This window comes from Numida meleagris, chromosome 3 (genome assembly GCF_002078875.1).
Source record: "Numida meleagris isolate 19003 breed g44 Domestic line chromosome 3, NumMel1.0, whole genome shotgun sequence".
In the NCBI taxonomy this organism is placed as follows: domain Eukaryota; kingdom Metazoa; phylum Chordata; class Aves; order Galliformes; family Numididae; genus Numida; species Numida meleagris.
In genome coordinates, this window is record NC_034411.1 from 69,126,870 (window position 1) to 69,149,156 (window position 22,287).

Genomic DNA, 22,287 nt, shown 5'->3' on the forward strand with positions numbered 1-22,287 from the left:
TACTTTATGCAGTTAGTACTTATTTTTTCTAATCTACAGGTTATTTTACAAACAAAATCCCATGAAGTATTTTTATGCATTTCTTTTTACTTATGAGAATGGGATTGTTTTGCTCATTTCCTAAGCATTTTTTGTATGTTTGCAAAAATTGCTCACATTTTATTGTTTTCTTTAAAAGTACAATTTTGTCAGTTGCACAGTTTTTTCTTTTTCCAGCACAGTAAGGAACTTCTAAAGTGAAGACACTTGCTTGGAGAAATTTCAGACATGTGACAAGGCCCAGGTTTCTCCAATTTCAATTGTAATCTCAAACCATCAAGCGGTTTCTGCCTCTATTGCTCTCTGTTGTAGTAGGCGTGTTGCGGGCTGTCATTCTTGGCTGTACAGTGTCCTAACTTTAAAGAGGAACGGTGATAGGTTCTGTTTGTAAAGCTATGGTTTTCTTCATACTTAGTTATGAAGTCCACTTCCTCTCTTTTGCCTGTAGAAAAGTGGTTTCTGCCACCTGACTGGTGGACAACATGACAGCCCAGGGTTACAGGCAAGGGTAACGTGACCTCTGATTTTGAAGTGGGCAATGTAAATCTGCAGGTTTATTACTGTCAATGTGGAAAACCATGCTAACAGAGACATAGCTTTGCTGTCCACTGGACTCATCACTGTCAATATTTGTGATGTAGGCTCCAGTCATAGCAGATTGAACAGTTCAAAATTAGGAGTAGCTTGGGGGTCTTCTTGCCTTGCTTTAAGCAACATTCACTTTCTGAATTATGGTTCAGTATGGAGCTTTGCAGCCCTACACTTCTACTCAGGTGTTACCACTTAACCTATGACACAGTTCCGGGTGGCTCAAGCATAGCCACCAGCCAAATTTGGGTCCATTTAGGCTTGACTCTGTTGAGGAGTAAATGTTCTCCACCATTCCTTATACTTTGCTTACCTCAATCTTAAACAAAGACTGATGATCTGAATCTTTCTGGAAGGGTGTATAACTGAGTTGTCTGTATACATGGGATATTTTATCTATACAAATTATCCAAAGATAAATCCTATCCTGATTTTTTACTCATAGCAGAATGCAGCAGCCCAGTTTTCTGAAAATGACGTAATTAGATTAAAAATATATTTATTTAGGCTTTTAGAAAAGATTGAATATTCTTGTAGAAAGTTTTATTTAGGAAATATGCAACCACTGTACGATTATTCTGAACAATGTGTTCAGAACAACTGTCTTTCCCCTGAGGTTTAGACAGTCATTGACTATTTATTAAGACAGATGATTTTAACTATGCAACAGGTAACGTGATAGCTATTCAAAGGTAATGTACTGGTTCGCTAGTAAAAAGCAAATAGCTTCTGGCTAAGAAGATCCCATGCACCCTTGTAAGATAAAAGTGAAAATAAATTTTAAGCAGCTTATCTCTAGTCTCCAATGAGCTATGAGACTTGTTATACTACCAGAGTAAAACATGACTGTGGACGCAGGAAAGAAACATAACCTTGTAAACCAGGGTTGTTGCCAACAAATGTTGTGTACACTCCTATTTTTGCAGAGAGGTGAATTCACTCTCGAGCCCAAACATGTCTGCCAGGCCCAGAAACCATGTGCAAATATGTATCCAACAAACAGATCAAGGCCAGCTTCCCATTAAGGTGTTGGGCAGCCCAAGTTTGATCAGCCCATTAGTACACTCTGATCTCTCCAGAGGTGACTGTCCTGCATGAGCAGATGATTGAAGCATTTAATGAATGCTTTGAGCCATAGCTACAATGGGGCCCATGAGAGGAATGAAGAGTGTGGGAGTCACAGATTTGGTATGGTTTTAACTAGCTTTTGACCTTAGTTAGTCAAAATGACCAAATGTTTTTCAAAGGATACAGGAATTTCTGGGAAACAATCCCAGAAATCAAGTCCTCCAGACACTGGGTCTAGAAGAATCTTAAATTCCTAAAATTGCCCACTGGTAGATCAATGGATACTGGCCTGTGGTAAAACCTAGTATTTTTTTCTCTCAGAATTTCTTTACAAATAATAAGAAATTTACTGTAATGAGCTGTTGAGACTGCTTGTTCCTTGCATTAATCAGTGGTTATGATTTTGTAAGAAAAGAGCCAGCAGTAGGAACTATACTGTACCCGTGTGCATAATTGTAGCTATTATCCAAATGAATGTATCCTTGGGCTCCCTCCTGCCACACAAGAGTCACAGAATCATAGAATCATAGAATTGCTCAGGTTGGAAAGGACCTTCAAGAGCATCAAGTCCAACCACAACCTAACCATACTACTCTAACAACCCACCAGTAAATCATGTCCCCAAACACCACATCCAAATGGTTTTTAAACACATTCAGGGATGGTGACTCAACCACCTTCCTGGGGAGCCTGTTCCAGTGCTTAACAACCCTTTTTGTAAAGAAGTTCTTCCTGATATCCAACCTAAACCTCCCCTGGCGCAACTTGAGGCCATTTCCCCTCGTCCTGTCACCTGTCACCAGTGAGAAGAGACCAGCCCTGCTCTCCCTGCAATCAAATTTCAGGTATTTGAAGAGAGCAATAAGGTCTCTCCTCAGTCTCCTCTTCCCCAGACTAAATAGCCCCAGTTCCTTTAGTTGCTTCTCATAGGACATATTCTCCAAGCCCTTCACAAGCCTTGTTGCCCTTCTTTGGACCTGCTCCAGCACCTCAATGTCCTTTCTGTACTGAGGCGCCCAAAACTGAACACAGTACTCGAGGTGAGGCCTCACCAATGCGAGTACAGGGGCAGGATGACTTCCCTAGTCCTGCTTATCACACCATTCCTGATACAAGCCAGGATGCCATTAGCCTTCTTGGCCTCCTGGACACAGTGCTGGCTCATATTCAGCCGACTGTCCATCAGCACACCAAGGTCCCTTTCTGTCAGGCAGCTTTCCAGCCACTCCTCCCCAAGCCTGTAGGGTTGCCTGGTGTTGTTGTGACCAAAGTGCAGGACCTGACACTTGGTCCTGTTGAAACTCATACGGTTTACCTTGGCCCATCAATGCAGTCTATCCCGGTCCCTCTGTAGTGCCTTTCAACCCTCTGGCAGATCAACACGCCCTCCCAACTTGGTGTCATCTGCAAACTTACTGAGGGTGCACTCAATCCCCTCATCAAGATCATTGATAAAGATGTTGAATAGAAGAGGTCCCAGCACCGAGCCCTGGGAAGATGGAATCACATCTGCTAGTCTCCAGTCAACCAGGACATTCCCTGTTAGCCAGGACTGTTGAAAGATGATGGAGAGTGCCCTGGCAACCACATCCGCCAACTCCCTCAGCACTCTAGGGTGCAATCCATCTGGCCCCATGGACTTGTGAGTGTCCAGCTTTCGGAGCAGGTCCAAAACCATCTCATCGTGGATTGTGCATGGCCTATTCTGTTCCCCATCCCCATCTGCAAGCTCAAGGGGCTGTGTGCCCAGGGCACAACTAGTCTTACTATTAAAGACTGAGGTGAAGAAGGCATTAAGTACCTCAGCCTTATCCTGTCATGTCACCTCACACCAACAGAAGTGGTAGCTGAAATGCAATGCCATAGAGAAAAGATCAGCAATATAGTTACCTTCCTTGCAGTGTTTATAGAGTTCTTCAAAATAATATATGACAAAACACAGTGAACACAATAAATGGGTCCTTAGCTAGTCCAGATTTGATAATTACTGGCATCATGCTACTCTGTCAGAAATCTATTGTAATAAGGTTTAACGATTATCAATTTTAATCTGACATTTGTGTGTTCATATTCAGTTGCCATTATCTCAATGTCATTCCAAGTATGACATTATTTAAAGAATGTGAAGTTGTGAGAAAATTTAAAGGATGTTGCTTTTCACCAGTAGTTTCTACAGTATTAGTGCTATATACCTAATAATACATATTTTGCTCCATTACATGATTTCTCATCTGGGCAGACTATTGGTCTGCTTTTTGCAGGTGGGAAAGTTAAGGCCCACAGAAATAGTATATTGTATGAGGAACCAGGTGCTAAAGCCCAAAACAGGAGCTGAGTTTCTCAGCTCCTAACTCAGTGTGTGCACCAGGTTATGGTACTGTGATTTAGCATAGCATGAAATGGATATTGATGTTACCACTATCTTTCTGAAGGAAAGTACAACATACAGGCAAATGTAATGTCAGAGGAATTAAAAAAGAAATACTTTATGTTTGTACAATGGCAAATAAATAGATGAGGGTCAGCCTTTACCTCTAGCTGTTTATTTTATTGTTTTTTTTTTGTTCTGTATAGAAAAATGATCACCACCTGTGAAGAGCAGATGTGGTTAAAGCCAACTTCTTCCTTTTCAAAATAGTATTGAAACATGAGTCTAACAAAGAGTGAAATGAATTGCAGCCACTGCTGAGATTCTTACATTCCTGTACAAAAACTATTGCGAAACTTTTCTTTGCAGGCTGAAAAAATTTCTTTTCCTCCACCTCTTCTCTGTCTCTAAAACTGCTGAGGTATTAAAGCTCAAAGTATGTTTGCCTCCAGGCACTGAACAAACTGAACAGATCAGCCCAAAAGCTGAGAAAATACTTTAGAAATTCACAGGCATCAAGGGTATGTGGAAAAGTTTTTAGCAATCATAAGGAGAGTCGTTAGTTGATCTAAGATATCACTGTAGGCCTACTCCAGAGCAGAATGTAAATATGTCAGACAGCTCACCTAGAGTGAAACCTCAGAAGCTGTGGTGTGGATACAAGTCAACTTCACCAGTTTTTTATCAATTAAAAATTACCATTCCAGCCCTCAGGCAAGCTAACCAGCAAACTAAGGGCTGGAACTGGGAACTTCTTTCCTCCTTCTTCAGGAAGTAGTGGATTAGTTTCATACAGGCCTGGCACTGAAACTACAAGGAGTTTTACTTCTCTGCATAGCCATCGAGAACTAACCATGGGACAAAGAGAAAGTACACTGTAGCTCCATGTTTCTCTTATTTGAGTACAGTTATAAAAATATGTAAAATTTATTATTTTGCATAAAATTTTTAAACATTGCTGCGCTGACAGCGCTTAAACCTACTGCTTTCTTTTGATTTTTTTTTGGTAATATTTTCCTCCAGTAAACAGAAGAAAGTTCTGCCTTGGTTTTGCATTTGCTGACAATATAATTTCCTCATATATTTTCTTGCTGTATGAGATCTTATTAGGACCTGGAATAGTTTATTTGTCAAAGATTATTCTAGTCAAGTGTTGATGTGAAGAAATAGCTTCTCAAATAAAAAAAAAAAAAAGAAAGAAAAAGATGTTTGCTGTCTCTCATAAAGGAACTTTCAATCTCAATTGTCTCAACTAAAGGAAGAACCAGGTCTCATCCAGATGACAAATAAGTCTGATGTGTTTCCTAGAACCCGCATGAAAATGGATGCTAAGAAAAAATTAAAGTCAAATCCATCAGCTCCACAGAAATAATTTCCACTTTAGACCTCAGAAATATCGGCTTGGGGGATTTGCAAGAGGATGTGCAACCAGTTGTCCTCTTGACCCCCTTCAGCAGTAAATGATAGCATCACAGTGCTTGCTTGGTTTCTTGAGCTACTCAGTTAACTCCTTGAAAGCTAAAAAGCTGAAGACGCTGTCTTGCTGCAGTTATTGGAGGAGGTGGTTCAATATATATATTCCTGGAGTGAGATAAAGACCAAATGAAGCAAAATGCTGTCCAACCAGTTTATTACTGGTTGGTATAAATTTCCCACAGGAATTTTATATTCAATTTTAAAATGCTATCAGTTATCCTAGAATAATTATAACTGCCAAATAAAACAAATAAGATTTTTTAGATTTTTTTCATTGGTCACAAGCTGTTGACAGATTTTTGCTCTTCTTTGATGGCTTCTTGAAAGCAAGGAGACAGAATGATGATGGAATCACGAACGTACCAACCCTGCTCTTCTTTTTGATCTAGACATTTAAAGACATGAAAATGTTACAGTAAGAAGATTTTTATGACAATTTCACCATTTTACTTCTCACCTCATCTAGTTAAGTTTCTTTGACCATCTTGTGGAAAAAATGACATAAATACTGACATAAGTATATCTTAGGTTTAGCAAAATTATAGCATTTTAGTCTTGTTCTTATAAAATGCATCGTTTTCAGCTCATCATTTTTCAGTCAAATAAAACAAATAAAATCCTGTCACTTTAAAACAATGTGTGTTAGATCTAACACTAGCCACGTAGAAACAAAGAAGTTTCCAACAAACCAGCAAGAACAAGCCAGATTAAGGTTTCTCAGTAAATATACAGATATCTTTTCCTCAGGATGGTCCTCAGAGCAAATAGACAAGCACCATAAGAATCCTTATGTTATGGGTGTATGGAAAGTTTCTGAAACACCTATGAAACACCAGATCTGGGAAATGCCTTAGGAAACATGAAGAAAATGGAGTTAAATATTATTAATTCAAAGTCAAAAATTTACAGGATTTTCTATCAGTGCAAATAAGTTCATTTAGGATGGAAAGAAAACAGTATTTTCCCTAATAAGCTAACTCAATTTCTTTTTCAGACTGCCACGATGAAGACAGAGATAGGACATTTATCTGAAATTTCAGTTGAAACAGATCCAGGTTCAGCTTTCCTACAGGAAATTCAGAGTAAAGATTTGAACTCAGGCCTCCTCTGAGGTTATTAAATATATTTTTTGATAGCCCTTTTGTTACACTTTTCTATACTCCTCCAAGCTACACTGTTCAGTTTTATGCAAACCAAAAGACTTGAGCTCTTCCCCCAAAACTCAGTCTTTTTAAATAAAAAAATGTGTCACCTTCAAAGGTTTGTCGCTTATATTTAATGTGAAATCTATGAATGAAGTATTCTTTTCTTCCAGAAAACTTTAAATTGCTGTAGATACTTTCTGTGCTTTTGTAGTTCTAGGCATGAGTCATTAAGTGTATTATGAGCAGCTGTAATACTAAATACATCAAGACAAAACCAAGACAAAATGTTCTTAAGGAGTATTTACTCACAAAATATCACATCCATTGTGGTATATCAATTGAGCTTGCCTATAGTTTGCTTACAACTGAACTAATTTCTCCCTCTTAAAGCCAGTGCCAGATATTTCTGCTTGCTCCTGGAATGTAAAACTCTTTTGTCTCCACCATTAGAAGTAAATAGTTTTTAATATGGGCACTGTAACATCCCTTTAAATAAAATTTCTTAAGTTTTTTACCAGTAAGCAATTTAGAAATCATGAAGAGTCTTCACAGGTTTCCTGTAGCATGAAGTGGCTATAAAACTACTTTGTCGGGAACGTTTTGGTGAGGATTTCCAAGATATAGCAATAAAGCTGACTTAGTTCCTATTCAATCCTTCATGTATGGAGTATTTGAAAGGTACAAGAGACAAAAAAGGTCACAGCCCATTTTATTAGATCTTGCCAAAGGTAGGCTTGGGAGCTGTCACTTGGTAGTTGTCAGGTCATTTTAAGGGTTTTTTAGTACATTTAAAATTATTTTTGGCCATCCACCAACTTAGTGGAGGCAAAGACTAGTAGGATTTTTTTTTACCTAATGCCCAAAATCTGAACACTTACCTGTATTCATTTAAAACATACAAATAATTGCTTAAGCTTCTTAGCACTCAGGACTTCAGGAGAGAAATGAAACTTCTCAAGTATCCTATCAGAAATGTTGTCAGATTCCTGGTCCTGGGAATACAATGATAATTTCTCAGTGGCTGAGCAGCTTTTCTGTTTTTAGACTATATTTTGATATTAGGTTGTGTAAAGGGGAGAAAAAGCAATGAAAAAAGTTATTAAACTGGGGGTTTTGTTTATAACAACATTTGAACTGCTTTTGTATATTTAAAATTTTCAGGGAATGCTTGTATTTGTCCTTTTCTAAATAGGTTAATTATCCTAAAAAGATTCCTAGTCTTATGGTGTTATGTTTAACTAGATTAACTCAAGATATTGTTAGTGTTCTGTGACAAAGCAGAACATTGTAGCAAATATTGCAGCTGTATGTTGTGGTCTTTTATGTGCATTTTAGTATCACCATTTTTTTTTCCATTTGTGTTTTCAGTATTAATCTATTTTTTCTGCGTATAGTTAATGCTTCAAATCTTTCCATTTATCTTTTCAGTCCCTCCGTATATTGACTGCATGGATTTTCAGTCGTTCTTTCAGGACATGTTGGCTATTCCCTTGGTAACAGATTGTTTAATCCTTGACTAGTCTTGCTGCACTAAATCTAGCAGACTAGTGCCATGCATCTGAATGCTAATGTAACCCCCAAATAGTTCAGTTTATATTAGGAGTATGCACATTGCTTGTCTTAGTTCTTTCTATCTAGGCTAAGACAGTTTGAGGATATTACTTGTTCAGATTCACAAACAAGCTTTAACTGATGGGAGAATAATAGGACATGCTATTTGTGACTGCTTGTTGGGGATCTTACAGCGCTAAAATTGGACTGACTGTGGGAGGTATGGTCAACTAGATGAAGCTTAGAGGTCGAAGGTTAGAAGTTGAGTGACTTCATCCTTCCCTCCTCACCTTCCCCTCCAAGTTTATGTTATATTCTAAGTGAAAATAGATTTTGTGAAGTTTCACTTTAAATATTTTTACATTTCTCCTAAAAAACCCTCCAATATACAAGAATTGAAAAGTGTGTAAACATGACAGAATATATCATGCTTGCTGCAAGGTCTGTAATATCTCTTGGGAAAAGAAAGATTTCTAATCCACAAATTTTTATCAATAATATGTATATACTTTAGTGTCTTGGTTGTCCTATCTGAAGTCCCAGTATTTTTCCATTCGTATTTTTTCTCTGATTAGTTATTGACTTTTCAGTCCCAGCTGCATCTGGTAAATGTTTGACACTAAACTAGCACAAAGAATTTGCCATTTAAAAAAAGCTTACATGCCTCTAATTTTTTAAAAATTCCTGTAATTATTTTTGTGGTCTGCGATTTGTAGCAAAAGGTTGCCATATCAAACAACGTCAAAACCTGTCCTGAAATTTGCTGCCTTATTTTGTCAACCAGGCTTGCTTAATAGCTTTCATTAGTATATTGGGATTGAAATTAGAGTTAGATTGATCCCTGCATATAAACAATTAACTAGCAGCTAAGTTCTTCCTTCTAAATGGAATATATCAGGCCACCAAGATAGTTCTTAGTGTTGTTCAAAAGAAGTCATTGATTTATTTACAAAAACAATAACTTCCTGCAACAGTAATTTCTGCTGGCTGTCTTCTCCATAATGACTTACTAGACAGAATGAAATATACTTGATTTAATGGCGCTCTGAAAGCAGGATTTATTTTTGTATCCCTTCATGAAAAACAATGCAGTAACTATTGAATAGACATTCTCCACTTGGGAGGGCATGTTCCTAATGCCACCCTTCCTCTGAGATTCAAGGACTGGCTGGAAGTTTTAAAAGGGAATGCATCTGGTGAGATCCACCCTAAAAAATCATGCCCCGTCTTTTGGCCAGGGTTGCATGGACTTCTTTCAAGACACTGAAGTGTTGTTCCTCTGTCGACAGAGCAATTCCATGACTCTGAGATAGGGAATAAGAACTAAAATCTTATTATCTTAATCTAGTCCAGACCTATAGAAACTCTACAAATTCAGATATAAATGTCTATTTCTAGTAGATCTAGCTTGACAGAAATCTCTCAGCTTGCTTGTTATAAATTCCTTGAGGGGATAAACTTCTAATATTGGTAGAAAGAAATACTCACTAGGTTTCCACAATTTATCTCTAAGTAGACTTCAAGCAGCTTATATAAGTACTTGATTAAGCTATGCTCCTCCTTAATAATCACTGTTTGGAGAACTGTTTTTGAAAAACCTGTGATGGTTTTTTTTATCTGTTGAATTATAGTTAAGACTTACTTTGAAATAATTGCTTGTATCCTCACTTATCTGGATGTCATATCTTTCTGATACGAAACTGAGGTTTCTGTATTACCATTTGAAAGGCTGCTTACAGACCTACAGTCATGTTTGTATAGAACAAAAATCTACATGTATTTTTCAAAGGTATGAATTCGAAATTTACTTAAAAATCGTAGAAAATGTTAGGTTGAAATGAGTTCCTGAAGCTCATCTAGTCCATCTACAGTGTAAGGAATTATCAGTGAAAATATACAATATATGCTGCTCAGTAAGGAAAGGTTTTGGGTTTTTTTTTGTTATTTTTTTCCTTTCTTTGTTTGTTGTCATTTCAAAATCTGTAGAACCAGATCATTATATCTATCCAGACGGTCAGAAGTTCAACAAATTTTGATATGCATTTGTGACTCTTGTGTGATTTCAGTTTCTGTGAACAGTCAGGCAACCCATTTGCCTGCAATGAACATTCATAGAAAACATCTGTCAGTCTTGAATCCTACTTTTCTGTATATGAATATTTGAACTGGAGACAATATGTAAAGCTCATTATAATCAGCCAAAAAGACACCCACTGACTTCAGTAGACTTTCTTTTATTGTTTTCTAGATGTATTAACTTAATTCTCCAGTCAGGGAAAAGAAGATTTTTTTTTTTTAAATTTGATTAATAATAACTGTTTCAGAAATGAATAAGATTCTCTAAAAATCATTTGATATTTCACTGAGTTGAAAGCTGTATTCTGCTGTAAAGAAAAATAGCAACAAAGTAAGATTTTTCTTCTTAATACTCTGGCAAAACACATTCACAGCTACAATTTTGTTTAGAATGATTTCTGCAGGAACAGGCTTGAGACCTGATATCCAAAGCCAAGATGGTCTTTTCTTATTAATAGATGTTGTGAGAGCTCTTATACTTTTTTTCTCTTGCATTAATGGCCTTTTATTTTAGATTCTTATCAAGAGCAGAACTGTTTTCATTTTCTTGCCTTTTCCGATTCTTCTTTAAATATGCTGATATTAGGAGTTTGTGCTGTGAGTGATACAGCTCCCTTCTATACAGCGTTGAGAATAACAACCCAGACAATTGTTGGCAGGAAAATGACTGGAATCTGCTGTCCTCCAAAATGGTGGCTCCTGTCAGTCACCTGGATTAGTCATTATAGCTCTTCTTCCAGTGCAGATGCTTTCACCTTTATAGTAACCACAGTGACTTTACCTGCGGTATCCTCTCATGTAGACCAGGTGACAGGGCAAAACTACTTAAGTTAATGGCTTTATACTCTTACCTATCCTCTCCAAATATGAGAAATTAATTTCTTAACAAAGCTTAGTTGTTTTTTGAAATGTCTTTGTATATCCATCAAATTGTCTGATGACCTATTTCTAGTTTATTTCTTATGTTGGGGTAAGAATAGACTAGGTGTGTGTAAAACTCAAATGGAAACAACAATTTATTTGTTGTTTAAAATAAAGAAGCTGTCACTAATGCCGAGTCTAGACTGCAACGCTTCCTTTTTATTTAGTACAATGTCTACTTCCCAGCTCTCTTGCCAGTTGTAAAATTGCTATAACTTTTATTTTCCAAGCAGGATTAAATCCTTTTCCTTCAAGGATTCATCATGATGAATGTAGAAATTTGAAGGTAAACCTGATAAATATGAAATTAATGTCCTCAGAACTCACTGGAATTTTTTCCTTCTTTCATAACTGAGTAGAATAATAATAATAATAATAAAAACCTAAAAAAAAATCAAAAACAAAACAATCCTGAAAAATGGTTTCAGCTTTCAGTTAGTACATAACTGAATATATTTTTCATTAGGGCCCAATAATTCTTTTCATGATAGATAATTACTGAAAATACTTCACTCTCAACATTTCTAGCTGCCATATACACAGTTCCATTCAGCTGAAATAATTTCAAAAGTATTTCTGGATGAATTCCACCCAGGAATGAAAAACTAACAAACATTCACCTCCAAAGAGATACAATTTTGAAGCTGGGAAGTAAGAGGAGATGGGTTTTTTGATGGGTTTGTTATCATAATATTCCAGGTCTTGTGACATTTGTGTACAACCTTAAGAATCATAGAACTATATAATCATCTAGGCTGGAAAAGACCTTCAGGAGTGCCAATTCCAAACGTGCTAGATCATCTGAGCAGTTCAAAGCTTTCTTAAGGCAAACACTTCATATTTGGTGTGAAAAGCATAGCTTTTGTGCATGCTTTCTTGGTCTTTCCAAAACAGGTAAGGAAGAAATAAATCCTTCCCTCCTTCCAATGCACATATTTATAAAGCAGAATGCATTTATTCAGACTGTAGATGGAAGTGAAATGTGTTTAAAAGCTTCCTGATCTGGCTTGAACAGAATAGCAGACCTCTTCACTGAAAAGTTAGTGTTTAAATAAAATTATGCATTTGTGAATGCATTTATCTTGTAGTTTGCATTGGAAGAACTGAATCCTGAAAGCATATTTCATTTTTCTAAATTCTCAAGAACTGGATTTTTGTAGTAGTTTTTATCCATTAGTTTTTTATCTGATACCATTATAAAGAATGATAAGCTTAATGAAATGGAGGCTTTCTACTCACTAATGAATCATACTTTTAAGCATTGTTTTATTTAAATATTTTTATTAATTAGAATTCAAACTTCAAAATCAGAAAGAAAAGGTTTTAGAACTTCTGTCTGGAATTCATTAAACCACATAAATCAGTGTTATAGGGACTTTGGCAGAAGATCACTGGCTCCACAAGCTGGAACTGTTTACTCAAAAGATTGAAATCTCTCAAAAAACATGTAATTGTGTAGTTAATAATTAAATAAATGTGCAGTAGACAAATGTCTAAAATAAAATAAGTGGGCCATTCTGACTGAATTCTTCTCCAAGGGCTATTATTTTAAGTCAGCTTGATGGGTATTTTCAGAAGTTCTGAGAGGAAATGGGGCAGAATTGTAGTTTCTATATCCTACGTTTGTTTACGCTGATGTTAACCAGTATTCTCCAGCCTAGAAAAAGATGGTACATGGAAGTTTTGTGAATGTATTTGTTACAAAACATTTGCACATAAAAACACTCAAAACACATGAAACTACTGTTTTGAAGAGCATAAATCTCAAACTAAAATTCAACAGAGAATTATATTGTTACTCTACAGAAGGATCTTTTTATATACATTCCATGGTACTGAATGAAGTCAGAATTGCAGGAAAGAGATCCTTTTTAGCTGATTTTGAAAACTGTGGTGAGGCTTTAGACCTTCTGATTTATGTGATTAATTGGATTTTTTTAGATCCTTTCTAGTTTTTGTATAAAATCCAATTCATCTAAAGACCATTCAGCTTTCACTCATTCTAGCTATTTCAGCACCCTTAAGATGTGGGGCATGTCTACAGTGCCACAGAATGAGCCATGCAAAAAATTCTGACTGTAGAAATGACCACTTTCTAATTTTTCCTTTTTTTTTTTTCGGTTTCCTCCCATTCCTTGCACCAGGGATACTGGCTTATGCCAGGTAAGGGCAAAGCCAAGGTTTCTACCATTCTCTGGCAAAGCTAGCCTCTCTATTTCCTGTCTGGTACATGGATTCACACTGAGGACAATGCTTAGAAAAGGGTTGTTTTTTGATTCATTCTCCTCTCCTGTTTCTATATCATAAAAGCAATCTTATCCTCATATAACATTCAATATAACTTTCTTCTAGCATTAAAAAACATATTTTTTTTTTATTCATGAGTGCCTGGGAAAACAGAAACTATCAAACTCACTTTTCATCATGGTAATTTTGGGAAAGTTAGATTCTCTATTGTTCTAACAAATAGTGTTTCAGACAGGGTAACTGAAACTTTCCTGTAAAGTGCAACAAACTAGTCTCATCAATCAGACAACGCACAAGAGAAAGAGCCTATGGGAGAGAATGTCTTTGTAGGACTTCTCTTTTGGTGAATTCCAAGAGAGCAAAAAGTGGTGTTATTTACCTGCAATAACGTGGCTTTTGAGGCACTGCATAGCTTCAGGTATGCTGTAATTATGGGCACGAAGGAGCTAATGCAGCAAGCTGGACACCTTGGAGATGAGATCAGGCCCTGCTCTTTGTGCCAAAGGGAAAGACCATGGTGGCCTGACTAATGCCCAAGACTTCCCTATGAGCTGGGACTTCTCAGTCTGCTGCTCAATTTGACAATGACATGGAAAGTCATTGTAACAGGGCCAAGGAGCTGCCACTTGCAGGTAAACAAAATCCTTTCCTATGGCACTGATGTGCCAGTTCTTATTAAGCAGAGCAGAATTTCAGCAGAGATTATGAAAAACAGGCATGTGGGAGTTTGATGCCAGATGTGGCCAATGGGAGACCAGAACAATGATCTATACATTTACTTCTATTACTTGAAGTTTATATGTAAACATAAATATGTTTTATATATGTTTATATAAATAATATGTCCTTTTAACAACGGAGCTAGCCAGTAGTTTTGTCTTCATTGGCCCTTCCTCCAGCAAAGGTATTGTGCCATATAGTAATCCAGAAGTCACTTACATTGCAAAGGGAATGGCACCTGGGCAGCTTTCTGTCTCTAAATATCTTAAATCAGACAAGAATGCAACCTGATGTGTATACTTTTTGTGTAACTGTAATCTGTGTTCAGTTTTGGGACTCATAAAGTAGAAGTTGTTTAGATTGCAAAGAAGAATGGTATGCAGTTCTGATCACAACCTAAATCACTGCAACTTTTTCCACAATTATAGAACTGCAGTCCCTTTTGATAAGCTTGAAGATTAAACCCAGTACTGGACTTGACTTTAGAAAAATATAACACCCTGCTTCATGATATTGGACAGACATAGGATATTTATTATTATTAGGTGACCCAGCACATCATCATTTACATCTTTTTCTTATACCCAACTACAAATGTTCTTTTCTTACTCTTCTCTCTCGTGCTGCTTTAGAGACAATTTCAACTGTTTGCAGCTGCAGTTCATAACTTGTGCACATAGAATGCTGTGTTTAATTTCAGGATATCAGTTTTGCTTTGGCTTTAGAGTATTTGGATTAAATCTGAATTTAAAGTTCAACTTCAAACCCAACCTTTTTATCCTCCCTTGATTAGTTTAGTTTATGTTCTTGCTTAGAAGCAAGAAATTAATTCAGGTAGCTGCTCCTACTCAAGTGGAGGTACAGTTCAGCCTTGCTTTTGCTCTTCTTTCTTCATTCCCTTGAGTGTACATTGATATTCCAAAGTCGTTTTAGGTTGAGAATTCTGTGAAGCTTTTCTATCAGTCCAAGGGTAAATGAGCCTGAAAATAAATCTTTCAGCAGTCATAGGAAGCTCTATTATTGGGTTCAACTTCATACAAATAACAGTGCTGTTTTGCTGTAGCATGCATTTAATAATGCTTTTGCAATGATAATTTTTACTATGAAAATACAAAGCTTTATGAAGTCTGAAGATACTTTATTTTTACTGATTCTTATAAAATGCTGCACTGAATAAATGAAAGTGAACAGATTTGTCTTTGCAACATAAAGTAGGAAGACTCTCAGAAAATCCTGATCATTGTTACCTGAGGAAAGAATGTCATATATTCAGGTCTTTGACTTCCTGTGTCACTATATGCTCATTTTGATGTATAATTTATGTTTGATTCCTGTTTGAGTTCAGCAGCACTCACAGAGAAGTAGACATGCAGGAAGGGGAAGAAGTTTAAGTACAGTGTGAAATCTGTTGTCTAAGGGGATGCTGAGACAGCTGGATTTGTTTAACATGGAGAACAGAAGGCTAAGGGAGCATCTACTTGCTGTCTTCAATTACCTGAGTGGAACCGAGCACAAAGCCAGGTTCCTCTCCTCCAGCAAAAGGATCTGAGGCAATGGTTGCAGCTACAGCACAGTAAATTTCAAATAGGTATACAGTAAAAATAAAACCACCATTTGGATGGTCAAGTACTGGAACAGATTGCTCAGAGGGATTTTGGGATCTGCATCTTTGGAGGTGTCCAGAGATTCACTGGATATGCCCCTCAGCAGCCTGTTGTAATAATGGTGTTGGTCCTTTAGTTGGAACTAGTTGGTGCTGGGACTACTATTGGGACTGGAGGTTGTTTCCAACCCAAGTTACCATTCAAATTTGAAAGCATACAGACAAAGTAGGATAGAAATCCTATCTACATTACATGAGTGTAGTCTTTCACCACACAGTAATATTAGGAAAGCATCATCTCTACTCTGAGCTCTGATTGCTAAAGGAACTGCAGAATTTCCAGCACCTGCCACCTGCTCCATGCTGTTGAAGGGAAGCTTCTATCTGAAAAATTTCTGAATGGACATGAGAGTCAGTGCCAGCTACAAAGACACATAAGATTAGGTGATTAGAACGCTAGTTTACTAATTCAGAGGAGATTCAGACTGGATATTAGGGAAGGGCTATTCACCAAGAAAGTAGTTCAGTGTTGGAACAGGCTCCCCAGGGAAGTCCTCATGGCACCAAGTTGCTGGAGTTCAATAAGCATTTGGACAACATACTTAGACATACAGTTTGATTTTTGAGTGGTCCTGCATGGAGCCAGGAGTTGGACTTGATGATGTTTGTGGGTCACTTTCAGCTCAGGATAGTCTATGTGATTCTGTGATTCTACGATTCTTTGAATTGGGTCTGACCACATATTACAGCCATTTGACTCTCTAACATAGGAGTTTGTATCCACTGCCATCTGAAAAACCTTTCTGTTATATAGCTTCTCCTCTAGAAGTGCATAGGACGCCTGCAGATTCAGAGTCACGTTTGCAAACCTTGTTTTGACAAAATATTCATATAAAATTACTCCATAATGACCAGTTGCTATGAATAATTTGCTATGCATTTGCTATATATTTGTCATGGAAAGGGTTTATTTGGTCTGTAGATAGTCTTTTTTCTGGAACATAGACATCTACCTGAGAAGATTGCTGAAGAGCACTTTGATTTCCACATGCCTTGGATTTAGCTATTATTTGCAATAATTCCATGTTCTGGTGAGGATTACAACAGGAGGAGAAAGCTGTCTTCCTCTCAGATGACTTTCAGATTTTAGATGAGTTTGCAGCTGTGCTTCAGCTGCAACCAACTCCTGGGACAAAATCTACACTTATCAGAAATTTTCTTTTTAGTTTTGATCAAAAAATAAAGCAATAATTTTCTTAGTTGAATCACCAGATAAATTGATCAGTATTCTACACACATAGCTTATACTGTAGCATGGATTGTGTTTCTTGGAAAGTAACAGTAATTGAAAGTGTAAGAACATTTATCCCAAGAACATAATGGCTATTTTTTCTCTACTACAAGTCTGAAAGTTTACCTAAGACAACAGAGAGCTGTGTACTGGGAGATGTTAGTATTATGACTCCACGATCTTTGACTCCAAAGGAGCAGACTGGTCTTATTTCAAGCTGTCTAAAGAGCAGCATTAGCATTGATTTCAGAACTAGCCTGGAGCCTTTTGCCCTTCCTCCCAGCTAAAAGAAACTACCAATACCTACCAAAGCAAGATGAAGAAAACAATGAGTAATATATTGCAAGGCATATAACAAAGTTATTATTTTTTTAATGTATAGAGAGGAACAATGAGCTAGGTATGATGCTATTGTCTATGTGCAAGTTCAGTTCAAAGCAGAGATAAGGTTTTCCATCTACATCCTTTAATAAGTTCAGCATTTTAGAAGGAGTACAAAGCATTCAGTTCATTATGTGCTAGGACAAATTTGGTGAGTCCAAATATATCATCTACATAAAACCACATAGATTCTTTGATCTGTCTTTGAATTACCCTTAATTATACAAAATTTATCTGATCTCCTGTGAAAACCCTTCCTGTGAATTTTCAAGTGCTTCCTTGCTTAGGAAAATGGCACAGCAAGAAAGGTGTTTTTTTGTTTTGTTTTTTTTTGTTTTTTTTTCTTTGGACAGATTGCTTTGGACCAGGTTTTGTATGTACCAAGTACAAGAAGAGGAGCAGTATGTGAAAATTTTTTGAAGTTCAGAAGGAATTCTGGTTACATGGCTACAAAGATTTAAGTCATTCTCTCCGAGAGTGGTGAGGCACTGGAGTAGGCTGCCCAGAGAAGCTGTGGATGCCCCACCCTTGGAGGCTCTCAATGCCTGGCTTGATGAGTTCCTGAGCAGTCTGATCCAGAGGCAGGCAACCCTGTCCATAGCATTTAGGTGGAACTAAATGATCTTTGAGGTCTCTTCCATCCCAAGCCATTCTATGTTCAATTATTCTTTGTAACAGCCTAAAACAACAACCAACAAAACCCTAAAATTGCTTGGGCATTTTATAAAAGACTCATATTTTTGAGACTGAAAGACCATCAGTATTTTCAGATAACACAGTTTCAGTAGCATCTAATACCTCAGTGATCTGCAGTAGTATAGGATGCTCCTTAGCCAGTCAAGAGGATTTTAAATTTCATGTAGTAAAATGTTAGCAAAAAGCCTGAAAATTTAAGTCAGAATCAGAGGAGATAGTATTTGCCTTTAAAAGACTATAGAGCAGAGCTATAATGGACCAAAGTAACAATGAGATAACTACATTCACACGCGTGAAAAGCCACAATCTGCTGCCATTCTTACCATGTATTTTTGTATAACTCGCAGCATGTATATTCTTGCAGGGGGAAAGTAAGACGTGGCTCCTTGGTTCTTGATTTGGTTTGTGACATACAAGCAAGCAGAATTTGGGAAGAAAACACAGAAGTTTGTTAGGCAGAAAGCCTACTAGGCTCCACCGAGATCCTCTGCCTTGAAGGAAGAAGTCCTGAATATTTTTTTTAATGGTAGAATCTTCTACCTAAGTACTTGCATCATGTATGTCACAGTTGTAATTGCAGTGACGATAGTCAAGTCTCTTGCAGAACTCCTTGCAACACCAGGGATTCAAACACAGACGGTCTCCCCAGCATGTTCTGCCTTCTGTACCAAAGCTTTTTCTTGTCTCTTCAGCTTCATACTTTTCTAGACCTTGCTGCATAATTGTCCAATTTCAATAGGAGTAATGGCCATTGATTTAGTGCTTTATGACTGTAGCTTGATGGTGAGGTGGTGGTGGTGGCGAAGTACATTTTGTTGGGTGGTGTACAGGCTGGGCTGCTGTGCCCAAAGAATCATAGTGCATGGAATTCAATCCAGTTTGTGGCCAGTCACCAGTGGCATTCCCCTGGGGGTAATTGTATTTAACATTTTGATCAGTCATTTGGATGAGAATCAAGGGCTTCCTCGGTAAATTTGCAGACAATAACAAATTAAGTGGGAATGTCAATTCACTTGAGGGTAGGAAGGCTTTGCAGAGGTAGATGAATAGGCTGGATTGATGGGCTGCAACCAATCACATGGCATTCAACAAGGTTAATTGCTAGGTGCTTCACTTGGGTCATAACAGCCCTATAAAGCAGTATAGGCTTGGGTATGGTGGCTGGAAAGCTGAAAGAGATGGGAGTGTGCTGTTTGACAGCTGGCTGAATATAAGTTAGCAGTATACCCAGGTTTGAGAAGGCCAATGACATCCTGGCCTCCATCAAAAATAGTGTGGCCAGCAGGACCAAGGAAGAGATTGTCCCCTTTTACATGGCACTGGTGAGACTGCATCTCAAATATTGTGTTTAGTTCTGAGTCCCTCACTACATGAAGATACGGAGTAACTTGAGCATGTTCTTTTCCAACCTTGATGATTCTGTTATTCTATTAAATCATTCAAGACATCAGTGTGAACGTCTGAACCATTTTTTCCTTTTGTTTAAATATAGTGAACAACGTATAGATGCAGGCATTTTTAAAGAGGAAAAATTAATTAAATGTACATAGGGATTACTGTTGCATCCTAAACAATTCCTTACTTTTATTTTCTCTCTTTATTGTAAACGCTGTAATGCAGCATGTTTTACTGTGTTACCTGAATGCACGTACAGCCTCCAAAAGCAACAAAACAACCATCAGATTCCTTTTTTCCTTTTTTTTTTTCATAAGAATACTGTCTTCTCAGTATCTATATATCTCCCTTTATCAAGTAGTAACATACACTGCCGGTTTCAAATGTACGGAGAACACAAGAAGAGGCTCTGCAATGTGATTGCAGATAAGATTCCAGATGCATATGGCATTAATAATTTCTAAACTATTTCAGAATAACTTACAGAAGAGACAAATGTTATCATCACAAATTACCTTCAAACTCTCTCGCACACAGAAGAGAAGAAATTTTATGTATAAGTTCATATGTATTTGTATGTATGAAGAACTTTGGATCAATTTATGTTCTTCAGTAGTCAAAGAGCACTTAACTACTTTTAAGTTAGTGTTGTCTCTGAGAAGCTGAGGGGAGCCATGCATATCCTAAATATGTTCAGGAGCTCCAGTTCAAGTTACCTGGCAAGAACAATAATAAAAAGGTCTCAAAAGCAAGTTTGGGAGCGAGTGCATCTTCTGAATACAAGCACAGAAAAATTGGCTGGATAGGAAGGCATATAGCTAGTTCTTGAACTGCCAAATTTTATTGATTATAAAAAGCTTTTTGTGAAGTTTGGCCTTTAAGAAGATAGAGTTTTCTAGTGGAGTCACTATGATGTGATGAGTACCAAACTTATTCTAATAATGAAAATTTCTATATTTTGTGAACATGCACATATTTAAGCAGTGAGAGATTAGCTGAAAGCTGGTGATGGAGAGTACTTTTATGACTGAAAAAGCGTGCAAAACTTGCCATCAAAATTGATGTGAGAATTTTAGCATGTGACACACACAACTAGGCGTTTCAAAAGTGTATGGAGACATTTTACATTAGCTACCTATTCACTGCTACTATTTACTGCTACACTGAACTGAGCCCATGTATCTGCAATGTGAAAATGTTTGAAATATGTTAGGTTTCTTGTTTCTCTTATTTAACATTAATAGTTAATATTTATTGTAATGTATATTTACACACATTCACACACAAAAGCCTTTTCTCCCTCCTGTCAAGAGACGACATGAAAAGGTACAGACAAAGATTTTACTGACTCCTCTGAGAATGCTTTAGGAGTACTTTGTGTTGCATTTTGTGCGATATTCTGTCAAGGTGATTTCTATGGTAACCTTTATTTGCATTCTTTCAAATGAAGGTAAATTCTGACACATTCCATTAAATATTGATAGCAGTGTTTCATCTGCTGGAAGCCCACATGGGAATATTTAATTTTATCTACTGTCTGAGACTATCCTCTTGTGGTATCAAAGCAGCAAGCTTTTTACTGTTAAAATGTTAATTAGATTTTTATAACCATTTTTATCTTTCTGCTCTTCATCTAGATTGCTGCAAACATGTTTATTTACAATTCCAAAATGCTTCCTTTAATATTCCACATCTTATTACTCAGAGATTAGCTTAATAGCTAAACCTCAAAAATGTACCTAATGACATGTAAAACACCTACAGAATCATAATGCTGCTTTTTTTTTTTCTTTTTTTTGCAACAAACAGGCTAATAACTGAGAGATTCATAAGATCAGCTTTTAAGGAAAAGCCTGAAAATGTCATAATTTTTTCAAAATGGTATCAGTGTCTGAAATGTAGATTGGTATTGAAATTGTTCACCTAAAAGAATTTTTTTATTTATGGGGTGGGGGAATGAAAGCTAAGAAAAATAAGTGTGCGTTTAACAAAAAAGCTCCCACTTCCTGAATGGAACATGAAATACCTCCAAAAATTTAAAACTTTCTGCTGGCAATATACCCTTCCAGTACGAATTCTGTGTTTACTGTACATAAAACATCGGTCAGGAAACTGGCTCATGACAGTTTTCTTACGAAGAAATTAGTAAACATGAATTTGTGGTAAAGGCTAGGGCTCTGAACTGCTACTGTTTTATGTCTTGCATCGCTGCTTACAGATCTGAACAGTAATTACAACTGGATTTAAAGCACCACTAACTAAAGAGAACAACACTGATGCTCACTAGCATGTAGCTGAACAATGTGCTGGCATCTGAACAGGTGGCAACAACACAAGCTTAAATTGCGATGACCTTTTCTTATTTGATCTGCTGGCCTATAGGTGGAAAATGCTGCACATTAATGTGGAACTTCTGACCTATTTTGCCCTTCTGGGTAGGTTCTATACAGCGATGTAATGATAAGAAATTGTTTTGAAAAAATGGTGCTAATATCAGTGTTTTCTGAGTTCCACTAAGGCTTGGAAGTAAGAAATCCTTGTGCTGAGACAGAAAATTGAAAATATTTGTGCTAGGATCAGCTTTGTGAAAAGAAGCAACAGTAGACATGGTCCTAGGCTGTGATCTGCATGTCTGTGAAACTTTACTTTTTGCATACCCAACTCCCAAACAATCTCAATTACAGATGCACAACTGGTGGGAACTGATTTCTTATCAGATCTC

At 37.0% G+C, this 22,287-nt stretch overlaps 2 long non-coding RNA genes across 3 annotated transcripts in view; one reads left to right on the plus strand and one right to left on the minus strand.

The window, feature by feature from the left end:
- The window catches only part of LOC110396463, a 54,348-nt gene that overhangs the window by 8,026 nt on the left and 24,035 nt on the right, over nt 1–22,287 (plus strand). The window lies entirely within an intron of this gene.
- On the minus strand, nt 5,281–14,089 carry LOC110396464. Its single transcript, XR_002436984.1, has 3 exons — nt 13,859–14,089; nt 7,563–7,676; nt 5,281–5,924 (listed from the first exon to the last, which is right to left on the minus strand). It is a non-coding gene; the product is annotated as an uncharacterized LOC110396464 (long non-coding RNA).